Genomic DNA, 12,613 nt, shown 5'->3' with positions numbered 1-12,613 from the left:
TGTGGCCAGGAAAGGTCTTCCTAGGATGATGGATTCATCCTCTTCCTTTCCAATATCTAGGACTATGAAATCAGCAGGGATGTAAAGGCCTTCAACCTTTACTAACACGTCCTCTACTTGTCCATAAGCCTGTTTTCTTGAACTGTCTGCCATCTCTAATGAGATTTTAGCAGCTTGCACCCCATAGATTCCCAGTTTCTCTATTACAGAGAGGGGCATGAGGTTTATTCCTGACCCAAGGTCACACAGAGCCTTAAAGATCATGGTGCCTATGGTACAGGGTATTATGAACTTTCCAGGATCCTGTCTCTTCTGAGGCAATGTCAGTTGATCCAGATCACTTAGTTCATTGATGAACAAGGGAGGTTCAACTTCCCAAGCATCAATGCCAAATAATTTAGCATTCAGCTTCATGATTGCACCAAGAAACTTGGCAGTTTGCTCTTCAGTAACATCCTCATTCTCTTCAGAAGAGGAATACTCATCAGAGCTTATGAAGGGCATAAGGAGGTTCAATGGAATCTCTATGGTCTCTAGATGAGTCTCAGATTCCTTTGGTTCCTCAGAGGGAAGCTCCTTATTGGTCACTGGACGTCCCAGGAGGTCTTCCTCCTTGGGATTCACGTCCTCCTCTCCCTCATTGGGTTCGGCCATTTTGCTTATGTCAATGACCTTGCACTCTCCTTTTGGATTCTCTTCTGTATTGCTTGGGAGAGTACTGGGAGGGATTTCAGTGATCCTTTTACTCAGCTGGCCCACTTGTGCTTCCAAATTTCTAATAGAAGACCTTGTTTCATTCATGAAGCTCACAGTGGCCTTGGATAGATCAGAGACTAGATTTGCTAAATTAGAAGCATTTTGTTCAGAGTTCTCTGTCTGTTGCTGAGTGGATGATGGAAAAGGCTTGCTATTGCTAAACCTGTTTCTTCCACCATTATTAAAGCCTTGTTGAGGCTTTTGATCATTCCATGAGAAATTTGGATGATTTCTCCATGATGAGTTATAGGTGTTTCCATAAGGTTCACCTAAGTAATTCACCTCTGCTATTGCAGGGTTCTCAGGATCATAAGCTTCTTCTTCATAAGAAGCCTCTTGAGTACTGTTGGATGCAGCTTGCATTCCATGCAGACTCTGAGAGATCATATTGACTTGCTGAGTCAATATTTTATTCTGAGCCAATATGGCATTCATAGTATCAACTTCAAGAACTCCCTTCTTCATAGGCGTCCCATTGTTCACAGGATTCCTTTCAGAAGTGTACATGAACTGGTTATTAGCAACCATGTCAATGAGTTCTTGAGCTTCTGCAGGTGTTTTCTTTAGGTGAATGGATCCACCTGCAGAAGTGTTCAGTGACATCTTTGATAGCTCAGATAAACCATCATAGAATATATCCAGGATGGTCCATTCTGAAAGCATGTCAGAAGGACACTTTTTGGTCAACTGTTTGTATCTTTCCCAAGCTTCATAGAGGGATTCACCTTCTTTCTGTCTGAAGGTTTGAACATCAGCTCTAAGCTTGCTCAGCTTTTGAGGAGGAAATTACTTGGCTAAGAAAGTCGTGACCAGCTTATCCCAAGAGTTCAGGCTATCTTTGGGTTGAGAATCCAACCATAATCTAGCTCTGTCTCTTACAGCAAAAGGGAAAAGCATGAGCCTGTAGACTTCAGGATCTACTCCATTAGTCTTAACAGTATCACATATCTGCAAGAATTCAGTTAAGAACTGAAAAGGATCTTCAGATGGAAGTCCATGAAACTTGCAGTTCTGCTGCATCAGAGAAACTAATTGAGGTTTCAGCTCAAAGTTGTTTGCTCCAATGGCAGGAATGGAGATGCTTCTTCCATGTAAATTGGAATTAGGTGCAGTAAAGTCACCAAGCATCCTCCTTGCATTATTGTTATTTTCAGCTGCCATCTCCTCTTCCTGTTCGAAAATTTCTGAAAGGTTATCTCTGGATTGTTGTATTTTAGCTTCTCTTAATTTTTTCTTCAGAGTCCTTTCAGGTTCTGGATTTGCTTCAACAAGAATGTTCTTGTCCTTGCTCCTGCTCATATGACAAAGAAGAGGGCGCACAAAAAATAATAATAATAATATGGATCCTTTATACCACAGTATAGGGATCCCTTTGTGAGTGGAAGAAAAGAGGGGGAGACAAAGAATGTAATGTAATGGAAGAAACACAACTGTGAGGAGGGTTGAGATGTGAGATGAGATGTTAGTAAATGAATAAATAAATAGAATAAGATGGGAGAGAAGGAATTTTCGAAAATGATTTTTTTGAAAAAGAGTTAGTGATTTTTGAAAATAGTTTTTGAAAAATGTTAGTAATTTTCGAAAATTAAGATTTAAAAATTAAAAATTAAAATAATTAATAAATTAAAAAGAAATTTTGAAAAGGGGGAAGATATTTTCGAAAATGAGAGAGAGAGAGATTAGTTAGGTAGTTTTGAAAAAGTTAAGAAACAAACAAAAAGTTAGTTAGTTAGTTGAAACAAATTTTGAAAACCAATTTTGAAAAGATAAGAAGTTAGGAAGTTAGAAAAGATATTTTGAAAAGATATTTTTGAAAAAGATAAGATAAGAAGATATTTTTGAAAAGATATGATAGGAATTAGTTTTTGAAAAAGATTTGATTTTTAAAATCTCAATTAATGACTTGATTCATAAGAAATCACAAGATATGATTCTAGAACTTAAAGTTTGAATCTTTCTTAACTAGTAAGTAACAAACTTGAAATTTTTGAATCAAAACATTAATTGATTATGTTATTTTCGAAAATTTGGTATAAAAATAAGAAAAAGATTTTTGAAAAATATTTTTGGAATTTTCGAAAATAACTAAGAATTTTGAAAAAGATTTGATTTTTGAAAAAGATTTTGAAAAAGATAAGATTTTCAAATTGAAAATTTGATTTGACTCATAAGAAACAACTTGATTTTAAAAATTTTTAAAAAAGTCAACCCAAATTTTCGAATTTGATGAGAGAAAAAAGGAAAGATATTTTTTGATTTTTGAATTTTTATGATGCAAGAGAGAAAAACACTAAAAAGATGCAATGCATGAAATTTTTAGATCAAAACATGTGATGCATGCAAGAATGCTATGAATGTCAAGATGAACACCAAGAACACTTTGAATGTCAAGATGAACATCATAGACACAATTTTGAAAAATTTTTAATGCAAAGAAAACATGCAAGACACCAAACATAGAATTCTTTAATGCTTACGCACTAAGAATTCAAGAATGCATATGAAAAACACCAAAAGACACAAAACAAAAAATCATCAAGATCAAACAAGAAGACTTACCAAGAACAACTTGAAGATCATGAAGAACACTATGAATGCATGAGAATTTTCGAAAAATGCAAGATGCACATGCAAATAACACCAAACTTATAACATGACACATGACTCAAACAAGAAACAAAAAAATATTTTTGATTTTTATGATTTTCTAATTTTTTTTGGATTTTTTTCGAAAATTATATGAAAAAGGAAAAATAAGGATTCCAAAATTTTTAACATGAATTCCAGGAATCTTGCATTCTTAGTCTATAGCTTCAGTCCAGGAATTAGACATGGCTCACTAGCCAGCTAAGCTTTCAATGAAAGCTCCGGTCCAAAACACTAGACATGGCCAATGGCCAGCCAAGCTTCAGCAGATACCTCTCATGTATACAACAGCAAATTTTATTGGCAACAACTAGCTTGCTCTTGTGATGATGGTCAGGAAGCCTCAGTCCAAAAGAGTTTAGACTTGGCTTTACAGCCAGCCAGGCTTCACATGCTTCATGAAACACTAGAATTCATTCTTAAAAATTTTGAAGAAAAATATTTTTTTAAAAACATTTTTATTTTTTTCGAAAACAGATGAGAAAATTTTAGAAATATTTTTGAAAATATTTTTTTTGAAAAGAAAACAAAAAGAAAATTACCTAATCTGAGCAACAAGATGAACCGTCAGTTGTCCAAACTCAAACAATCCCCGGCAACGGCGCCAAAAACTTGGTATGCGAAATTGCTACTCAGGTTGTGAATTGTTGTTCGAAATTGATTCCCTGGCAATGGCACCAAAAACGGATGCACAGAACCATGGTCTAAACATATCTTCACAACTTTGCATAACTAACCAGCAAGTGCACTAGGTCGTCCAAGTAATACCTTACGTGAGTAAGGGTCGAATCCCACGGAGATTGTCGGTATGAAGCAAGCTATGGTCACCTTGTAAATCTCAGTCAGGCGGATATAAAACAGTAATGGGTTTTCGAAAATAAATAAATAAAAGAAGGGATAGAAATACTTATGTAAATCATTGGTGAGAGTTTCAGATAAGCGAATAGAGATGCTTTCGTTCCTTTGAACCTCTACTTTCCTGCTATCTTCATCCAATCAGTCTTACTCCTTTCCATGGCTGGCTTTATGTGATACATCACCACTGTCAATGGCTACTTTCGGTCATCTCTCGGGAAAATGATCCAATGCCCTGTCACGGCACGGCTAATCGTCTGGAGGCATCACCCTTGTCAATGGCTTCATCTTATCCTCTCAGTGAAAATGGTCAACGCACCCTGTCACGGCACGGCTATTCATCTGTCGGTTCTCGATCATGCTGGAATAGGATTTACTATCCTTTTGCGTCTGTCACTAACGCCCTGCAATCGCGAGTTAGGAGCTCGTCACAGTCATTCATTCATTGAATCCTACTCGGAATACCACAGACAAGGTTTAGACTTTCCTGATTCTCTTGAATGCCGCCATCATTCTAGCTTACACCACGAAGATTCTGGTTAGGAGATCTAAGAGATACTCATTCAGTCGAAGGTAGAACGGAAGTGGTTGTCAGGCACGCGTTCATAGGGAATGATGATGATTGTCACGTTCATCACATTCAGATTGAAGTACGAATGAATATCTTGGAAGCGAAACAAGATGAATTGAATAGAAAACAGTAGTACTTTGCATTAATCTTTGAGGAACAGCAGAGCTCCACACCTTAATCTATGGAGTGCAGAAACTCTGCCGTTGAAAATACATAAGTGAAATGTCCAGGCATGGCCGAATGGCCAGCCCCTCTAAAACGTGATCAATAGTCTCCTAAGATGAACAATGGATTAAAACTGAGACCAAAAATGTCTAATACAATAGTAAAAGGTCCTATTTATAATAAACTAGTCACTAGTGTTTACATGAGTAAGTAATTGATGCATAAATCCACTTCCGGGGCCCACTTGGTGTGTGCTTGGGCTGGGCTTGAGTGTTGCACGTGTAGAGGTCCTTCTTGGAGTTGAACGCCAGCTTTTGTGCCAGTTTGGGCGTTCAACTCTGGTTTTGGCTCCTTTTCTGGCGCTGGACGCCAGATTTGGGTAGAAAGCTGGCGTTGAACGCCAGTTTACGTCGTCTATTCTTGGCCAAAGTATGGACTATTATATATTGCTGGAAAGCCCTGGATGTCTACTTTCCAACGCAATTGAAAGCGCGCCATTTCAAGTTCTGTAGCTCCAGAAAATCCACTTTGAGTGCAGGGAGGTCAGAATCCAACAACATCAGTAGTCCTTCTTCAACCTCTGAATCTGATTTCTGCTCAAGTCCCTCAATTTCAGCCAGAAAATACCTGAAATCACAGAAAAATACACAAACTCATAGTAAAGTCCAGAAATGTGAATTTAACATAAAAACTAATGAAAACATCCCTAAAAGTAACTAGATTCTACTAAAAACATGCTAAAAACAATGTCAAAAAGCGTATAAATTATCCGCTCATCAAACACCAAACTTAAAATGCAATCATATGTCAATTTATTTGAATTAAAACTAAGCAAGTGAAACTGTTATTTGTTAAGTACAATCACCAAGTCAAGAATCTTTCATGAATAAAGCTCTCTTGGTGATGTATTAACAAACACAGTAAATAAGAAAACTAAAATGAAAGCATTTACAAACAGAAAAATGACTAAAGAAAGTGGAATGAAAAAGTGTCAAATTAAAAAAGAAAAATAAAACTGCAGAGGCATTATGATTATGCAGATAAGTAGTGTTGCTTGAATGAATTGCATAAAAAATAAGTGGCACACCAAACTTAGAATCTTGGTGTGTCACTTTCATTTTTGATTTGATGTAATCATCCAAAAAGATTGAAAACAATTTGTTGCAAGGCAACACCAAACTTAGAATGTAACCATATGCTAATTTATTAAAATTTAACAAAGCAGACAAAGAAATTAAACGAAGCGAATAAAAGAAATATTACCTACGGTTGACATGTTCTTCACTTTCTTCCTCTTCTTCCAATTTGTTAAGAGGAATGACCTCAAGGGAGGAGAGGATTCAGCTATTGCCCCCTGTCTTGGTCTATCCTCAGCAAGCTTTCTTTTGTTAATAGCTTGATTGAGCTTGCTTGCTGGATCAGGGGGAGGATTGCTTGTAGTTGACCTTTTCCTCTTCATGAATATTGTCCTTTGTAGCTTGGTCACAATCCTCTTCTCGGTGCTTTTGTTAATTGCCTTCACTTCCTTGAATCTAAGTCTTGGTGGTTGTGTGATTGTTGGAGTTTTGTCTTCATCAAGAGTTCCTTGCAATGGTGGTTCAATGAGCCCTTCCTCTATGCATTTCTCTGCTTCCATTGAGTGTGATTTCTCTTGAGTGTCTTCCTCCATTTCTTCTTCATGATTTTCCATTAATTCCTTTGGGAGGGAATCTTTATGTTCCATTGTCACCTCAAGTAGCTTTTGTGAATGTAGAATCCTTGGCTCATATTCCTCATCCTTCATTGCAATTTCACTTGACACAGGGACCTTTTGTTCTTGTTTTTCCACTTCTTCACCCACAAATTGGTCTTCATTCTCACTATTTGATGGTTCTAAGTTCCCCCTTGTTTGCTCTAAGGGCCCATTCATCTTCTTGAGGATGATTTTTTTCCAGGATTGGGGTTGTGTGTATCTTTTCATGAGTTTTCTATGTATTTCAATGGCTTGAAGGTAATCCACATCTGCTGGTTCAAGAGATGAAGGTTGAGAATAATTTTGGTGACATGGATGTGTTGCGGTGAAGTTGTGTTGAGGGGTGTGGAATGAGTTGTGTGATTGATGGGATGACTTGTATGGATTTTGGAGGAAACTTTGTGTTGAGGCATAATCAAGTGATGAAGAACTTTCAAATGAGAAACTGGGACGTGAGGGTGGATGCTCTTTCATTCCTTGGTGATACTCCCAGCCACCATTAGAATAATGACTTGAATCATTTTGTGGTGGTGGAAAGTATCCCATATGATTCTCTTGCTCATCTTGTGTCTCTGAAGCAAATCTCCATGGATTGGAGTGCTCAGAATTTGTATTTTCTTGGTGATATTCCCAGCCATCATTAGAGATTGGTGATGGTGGGTAATATCCCATAAATTTTGTTTGATCATAAGATGAGTTGAACTCCATTTGAATTTTGGGAAACACAACACCAAGGAAAATTGAAATTACTCATATCAGAGATGAGAATTTCTTAGTGAGGCAAAAACTCAAACACCTTGGTTTCAATCTAAAACAGAGAACAAAAATAAAGAAAATGCTTGATCTAGACTTCTCACCCACTTAATCATTGTTAATCTTTGCCAATCCCCGGCAACGGCGCCAAAAACTTGATACGCAAAAATTAGAGTATTAACGCGCAACCAACAAGTATACCGGGTCGTATCAAGTAATAAAACTCACTAAGAGTGAGGTCGATCCCACGGAGATTGGTGGATTAAGCAACTTTAGTTAAATGGTATATTTAGTCAAGCAGACATGGTTTTGATTTCATGAGATTTGTGATTTTTAAACATAATTGCAAAAATTTAAATGGAAAGGAATTTAAAAAACTAGAATAGAGAAAGAAAATGAAAGTGAATAATTGAAACTTAAAGTGTAAGAAACTTAAATGACATGGAAAATAAATTGCAAGAAAGTAAAGATTGCAGAATTTTAAAGAGCAAAAGAGTAAATTGCAAGAAATAGAGAAACAGAATGTAAATGGCAAGAATAATAAATTGCAAGAATGTAGAGGGGAACTGGGTAGTGAGTATTCAAAGAACTAAAGAACAAAAGAGATGAGAATTAATGATGGAAGGATCATTAGGGATCAGAGATGTGAATTGTCATGAATTGACTTTGCTCATCTCCTTCTCAATCATGGGTATAGATCCATGGCGGATTGTGAATAATTGAATCCCAATCTATTGGCAATTCAATTTCTCTCAACACAATCAATTGCCACTCTCGTGATCTAATTGGTCATGAGAAGAGGTGAAGTTCAATTTCTAATCCAAAGCCACACAACTTCCAGAATCTCAACTAAGGGAGGTTACATCTCACATACCAACCCAAAATGTATTGATCAAAGAAATCATGAAAGGATAACTCTAAACTGAATTATATAGATTCTTTCTCAAGTTCACCATATAATTCATCTAGACTCAACCCTTCTCTCGAATGTAACTGAATCTGTGAAGAACAAGAGTTTCTCCTTGGATGAACCACTTGAATTGAGAAGGAAAAGAATAGTTGTCAACCCATTCAAAAAATAGAGTTCCTCCCCCTAATGAAGGTGGGGTTTAGTGAATCATAGCTCTAAATTCAACAATAAATGTAAAAGTAGAATTAAAATTGAGTAGTGAAGAAATGAAGAGTGAAGAAGAAGTTCTTAGAAAAACTGAAATTCAAAATTGCTTCCAAAAGTCTCTCCTAATGATCTCTGTGTAAAAGTATCTAATAAATTTCTAAAAAAGTAAAAAATGCAAAAGTGTAGGAAGTAAAAAGCCTCCAGCAGTCCTCTCTTAAAGTACAAAACTCTACTCTATTTATACTACTCCTAAAACTCATTTGGATATCTTCAATTGGGTTAGCAGTGTGGGCTTTATCCTTGTTGAATATTGGCTCAATGGAGGAAGTGTTGCCAAACAGAGGAAACAGAGCTCATTCTTCTCGCTTCTGGCCCAATGGTCTGGTGTTACTGGCAAACACGCCAACTTTATGCACGTTGGCAACGTGCCCAAGAATTTCCTGGGCTGGGAACTTGGTGCTTGGGCGTTGCCAGCCCAAGTTGTTGCCAAACACTTTGCCCTTTCTGCCTTTTTGAACTCAAAGCAGCAAGAAGCCAAGAAAGGAACATCTGACAGAGGATGACCAAACCACTGCCCAAAATCCCTCTAAGGACAGCAGGAGCCCAGAGAGAAATGATTCTGGCGTTCAAATGCCAGAAAAGGGTAAGAAGTTGGCGTTAAACGCCCAGTGGATGGCCAATTCTGGCGTTCAAATACCAGAAAAGGGTGGCAATCTAGTGTTGAACGCCCAAAAAGCACCCAGTTCTGGCGTTCAAACGCCAATAAGGGATCAGACACCTGCAAGTGCTGATAACAACCCCATTAAGCAGGTTTCTCCAGCCACTTATGTAGGAAATAAACCTGCAGCAACTAAGGTTGATGAATATAAAGCCAAGATGCCTTATCCTCATAAACTCCGCCAAGTGAAACAGGATAAACAATTTGCCTGCTTTGCAGACTATCTCAGGACTCTTAAAATAAAGATTTTGTTTGCAGAGGCACTTGAGCAAATACCCTCTTATGCTAAGTTCATAAAAGAGATCTTAAGTCATAAAAATGATTGGAGAGAAACTGAAAAAGTTTTCCTCACTGAAGAATGCAGTGCAGTCATTCTAAAAAGCTTACCAAAGAAGCTTAAAGATCCCGGAAGCTTTATGATACCATGCACATTAGAGGATGCTTGTACCAAGACAGCTCTATGTGATCTTGGGGCAAGTATCAACCTGATACCTGCATCCACTATCAGAAAGCTTTGGTTTGACTAAAGAAGTCAAACCAACCCAAATATGTCTCCAACTTGCTGATGGCTCCATTAAAATTCCATCAGGCGTAATTGAGGACATGATTGTTAAGGTTGGGCCATTTTCCTTTCCCACTGACTTTGTAGTACTGAAAATGGAGGAGCACAAAAGTGCAACTCTCATTCTAGGAAGACCTTTCCTAGCAACTGGACGAACCCTCATTGACGTCCAAAAAGGGGAGATAACCCTGAGAGTCAATGAGAATGAGTTTAAGTTGAATGCTGTCAAAGCTATGCAGCATCCAGACATATCAAAAGACTGCATGAGCGCTGATATTATTGACTCCCTGGTGGAAGAGGTCAATATGACTGAGAGTCTTGAATCAGAGCTAGAGGACATTTTTAAAGATGTTCAGCCTGATCTGGAGGAACCAGAGAAAATAGAAAAACCTCTGAAAACTCCCCAGAAAGAGGAGAAGCCTCTTAAACCCGAGCTCAAACCACTACCACCATCCCTGAAATATGCATTTTTGGGAGAAGATGACACTTTTCCGGTAATCATAAGCTCTGCTTTAGAGCCACAGGAAGAGAAAGCACTAATTCAGGTGCTGAGGACACACAAGACAGCTCTTAGGTGGTCCATAAGTGATCTCAAGGGCATTAGCCCAGCCAGATGTATGCATAAGATCCTATTGGAGGACAATGCTAAGCCAGTGGTTCAACCACAGAGGCGGCTGAATCCAGCCATGAAGGAGGTGGTGCAGAAAAAGGTCACTAAGTTCTAGAGGATGGGATTATTTATCCTATTTCTGATAGCCCCTGGGTGAGCCCTGTCCAAGTTGTCCCCAAGAAAGGAGGTATGACAGTGGTTCATAATGAAAGGAATGAACTGGTTCCCACAAGAATAATTACAGGGTGGCATATGTGTATTAACTACAGAAGGCTCAATACAGCCACCAGAAAGGATCATTTTCCTTTACCATTCATAGGCCAGATGCTAGAGAGACTAGCAGGTCATGAATACTACTACTTTTTGGATGGCTATTTAGGTTACAAATAAATTGCAGTAGATCTGTAGAACCTATGCACAATTACTCAAGAGGGGGGGGGTGAATTGAGTATTGCAATAACAATGAATCTTTTTGCGAAAGTTAAAGACAATATACAAAAGTGTTATTGTACTAGTATTTTTCCAAGAGCTTAACTCAATTGCTAAGCATTTATAAGGAGCTTTTACTTTCCAATAGACACCAACTCAAATAAATTGATCAAGCTTTTCACCAATCGGACTTAAGCCATTCCTTAAGTACTTACGAAGCTACTTTTCGATCACAATTTATTTGCTCAAAGGTAAAAGACAATAATATTGAAGAGATGAGTTTGGAGAGATGCAAACGCTATTTAGAGTGGTTCGGCACAATCCTTGTCCTACGTCCACTTTCTTTCTCAATCGCTATTGAGAAGTTCCACTATTGCCAAGCTTCAAGGTGCTCGCGCAAAACCTTTTACAATCCGAGTCCTTAGTTTCTAACACCTCACGGTATATGATCACCACTCGTATACTAACCCACTCCACTTAGATATACCTTCTCTAAGATTTGCCTTGAGTACTTAGTATACTTCTTTGGTATCCTCACCGACTATAGTGTTTATAACTCTTGACTCAACCTTGGAGATCACACTCCAATTTACAAAGTGTTACAAGAAAACAATTCTCAAAGAATTGTTGAGATGAAATGAGTACTCTCTAGAAGAGTGTATGATTACAAGTTTAGCACTATTGAACCAATTGATATTGCTCTCTCAAATTGTGTATTATAACACCTTAAAAATGTGTAGAATGAAAGAATATGAACAAGATAGTTTGCAAATACTCACGTATATGAAATAAGGCTTCAATCCATCTACTTATAGACTTCCCAAACCTTAGAAACGTTGGGGAGTTAATGGGATGGAGCCGTTTTGTTAAAACTAGCCATTTTTTATGTTTTTGAATCATTTGCATCGATGCATAACACTTTGCATCGATGCAAATGTGTCTTTGAAGCTGAAATTTGAATTTTCATCTAGGTTGCATCGATGCAAACATCTTTGCATCGATGCAACAAGTCGTTGCATGCTTTGCATCGATGCAAGATGAGTGTGCATCGATGCAAACCTTAAAGAATGGCTTAAAATCACTTCAAAATACTTAGGATTGATCTCAAACTTGTTGGAGTCAATTCCTATGCTTTTGTACCTTTGAAAACAAGTTTTTAAATCATTTGGCTAGCATCGAATTGCAAGATGTGCATCAAAACATTTTGTGAGTGTGTGTTGAGAGATTTAGCAATTGGTTCTTAACAAGAAGTTACCTAAGTCCTAAGACACTATACTTGTCTTCAAATGTTGTGGACTTAAGTTTCTTGTTGTTGTTGTGTTGCTTTCAACTTTTCATTCCTCAACGTTGAATGTTGGTTGATCTTTCAATATGCTTGTTCATTCAAGTTGTTTGTTGGTTTGTCTTTCATGTCGTTTGTTGGTTTGTCATTCATCAAAACCTACGAATACAAACTTCGCATACAAGCAACATGATTTACAATTTCCCCTTTTTTGATAATGACAAACCAATTTTGAGGATATGCATTTATAAATGATTTTGAAAGCAACAATAATGCACTTTGTTTTATAGAAAGCTTTGGAGAAGACTTCAAAAAAAAATTTTGCAGGAGTTCCCCCTAAATATGTGCATTTGTTCCCTTAAAGGGCGTTTATCAAAGAAAACGATTTAGATATCAAAAGTTTTTGCTTAGCGGAAG

At 37.5% G+C, this 12,613-nt stretch overlaps 1 non-coding gene across 1 annotated transcript; it reads left to right on the top strand.

Moving 5' to 3' along the window:
• Positions 1-1,413: 1,413 nt before the first annotated feature.
• Positions 1,414-1,521, top strand: LOC112724613 (small nucleolar RNA R71). Its single transcript, XR_003163768.1, has one exon. It is a non-coding gene; the product is annotated as a small nucleolar RNA R71 (small nucleolar RNA).
• Positions 1,522-12,613: the final 11,092 nt, after the last annotated feature.

This window comes from Arachis hypogaea, chromosome 11, assembly GCF_003086295.3.
Source record: "Arachis hypogaea cultivar Tifrunner chromosome 11, arahy.Tifrunner.gnm2.J5K5, whole genome shotgun sequence".
NCBI classification, from domain to species: domain Eukaryota; kingdom Viridiplantae; phylum Streptophyta; class Magnoliopsida; order Fabales; family Fabaceae; genus Arachis; species Arachis hypogaea.
This window is presented reverse-complemented; position numbering and strand designations above follow the sequence as displayed.